This window comes from Castor canadensis, chromosome 3 (genome assembly GCF_047511655.1).
Source record: "Castor canadensis chromosome 3, mCasCan1.hap1v2, whole genome shotgun sequence".
In the NCBI taxonomy this organism is placed as follows: domain Eukaryota; kingdom Metazoa; phylum Chordata; class Mammalia; order Rodentia; family Castoridae; genus Castor; species Castor canadensis.
The window spans coordinates 191,739,512-191,741,793 of NC_133388.1; the positions used below are offsets into that span (position 1 = coordinate 191,739,512).

A 2,282-nucleotide genomic window follows, 5' to 3' on the forward strand; every position below is an offset into this window, starting at 1 on the left:
GCCTGGGCCAAGAATTTACGAACGCTCATATTAATATAATAGCTATAATAATAGCTGGGAATGGTGGTATATGCCTGTCATCTGAGCTACATGGAAAGTGTAAATATGAAGATCACAGGCTAGGGATACCTAGTTGTAAATGTGTTTAAAAATAACTGAAGCAAAAAGGACTGGATCATGACTTACATGGTAGAACTTATGCCTAGCAAACCCAAGGGCCTGAGTTCAAACCCTAGTACCATCGAAAAAGAAAAATAGGAAAAAAAACCACATCACAGAATTTGTACTTAAATCTAAATTAAGCAATGATTTATACCCAAACATAGTCAAGAAGCCTTCTCAAATAAAATCTTAGTGAATTTCTGAAAAGTTATTTTTCTTATTAGCAAACTACAGATAACCATTTCAGGCTGTAAACTTGGATGTTTTCTATTATTCACATCAAAATGTGAATTATACACATTTTGGTTAACACCAAAATGATTAGTAATATGAAATTTCTTATAATACAAAAGGATAACAGATAATTAAGATATTTGTTTATAATACAGCCAATCTATACAGTCCACCCTACTGAAACTGTCTAAAATGATTAGGAATTGTGGCACCTTCTTTTGCATAAATGCTTTCCTTTCACAAAACCCTGAGGGGAAAGGCTATGCAGTAAAAGTGAAACCACAATTCTTCTCATTTCTGCATGAAACTGTAGCTCTAGATTTAAAAAATTATAAAGAAATGTGGCCACTTAGAAAGATGCTCAGTACAGTTTTAAAAAAATATTTCTAAACCAACTTAGTCTAAGGGGACTATAAAACAATGTCCTTGTAACACTTACTAGTGTTGAGGTGAGCACCATCTTTCATCTCTATCACCTTCTCTTCTGTTATCATAGTCATGGGTCCAGCCATCAGGATTTCCATCTTCATAGAAGAAATTACCTCTGTTCCCTCAGTAATGACAGTCTGATCCATGATCTGTGCTATGCTGTTCACAGCTTTCATGTTCATCTGATAGGTAGGGCTGAGAATCCTGTCTGACATTTCGCTGTGATGATGGTGTAGTTTGGTGATAATGGAAGTGTGAAGACTGGTTAGAAGTCTGATTTTAGGACTGAGCTGATGGTGAAAACCCTGACTGGGGAAAATCTCCACCTGTGAGTGGAGAACCAAATTTCCTACCATGTGACCTCTGTCTCAGAACATTATTTCCCCCTGCTTGTCACTGATAATTTTCTGGAAGAGACTGATCTTTGAATTATCTGGGACAATGGAGTCATATTATTCATAGTCCTTTTATATCTACCTGCCAGGTGATGTGGAGGTGGGACTTGAATTTCCAAATGATTTTAGTGGTATGACAAACTCACACCCTGTGAGGCTTGATTACTTCCCGATCTAAACTGAATGTTGCTAGGCCTCCCCTCAAAATTCCGTTCCATTAAGTAGATTTATTGCATAAGGAACAGACACTTCAGGTTTGAAATTCACAAAGGAAAATTGCTTTGGTTTACCATCCTTATCTTTTGAAACTTTCACCTTTATTATTGGTCTTGCCTGGTGCAATAGCTCAGAAGAAATGAGCTCCTCTGTCATGTTAGTTCCAAGGTTACACACAGAAGGTTTGGTCTGCCCCTGCTGTCACCACTCCCATTTCATAGCCAGTTTTAACAACCACAGCTCACCATTTAGCCCTCTGTGAACTTCCTCTCTCTAAATCAGTTCTATACCCTCTTCCTGAGATGACACGTCGCTCATGTCTACTCATCTGTGACAAGATCTAGTGCTCTGTCACGCAGTTGTGGGATAGCAGCTTCCTTCCCACAGAGAGATTGTTCTGTTAGTAGCTTGCAGGCTGCTCCCACACCTCTTCCTTATAGGCCCTCCTGTCCCACAGGCAGCAAGGAGATGCTGTTGCCAGAACTGAAAATCACGTCTCAGGAACCTTCAGAATAGAAGCCTGTCCACAAGGAGGGGAGGTCCTACTCTGAGGCTCAAGCCTTCGGTGGAATGCTGTGTTTAGTGGGGCCACTATGAAGTAGGGGCTTGCTCCCAGAGGGAGGGTCTGGAGTGATCTTGGGGCCTGTAGTAGTTGAAAACTATGTGGCGAGCTAAGCACAGTGGGCTCACTTCTGTAATCCCAGCTACACCTGTCCTCTCGGCAGAAAGATCAGGAGTTAAAGGCCAGCTTGGGCACCAGAATGAGAGCCATTCCAGAAGGAGAAAGAGGAGGATGAGGAGGAGAAAGAGAAAGAGAAAGAGAAAAAGAAAGAGGCGAAGGAGGAG

The 2,282-nt window shown here is 40.9% G+C and overlaps 1 pseudogene; it reads right to left on the minus strand.

The window, feature by feature from the left end:
- Positions 1-1,298: 1,298 nt before the first annotated feature.
- LOC109674293 (RNA-binding protein 7 pseudogene) lies at positions 1,299-1,650 on the minus strand (annotated as a pseudogene).
- Between the last annotated feature and the right edge of the window lie 632 nt (positions 1,651-2,282).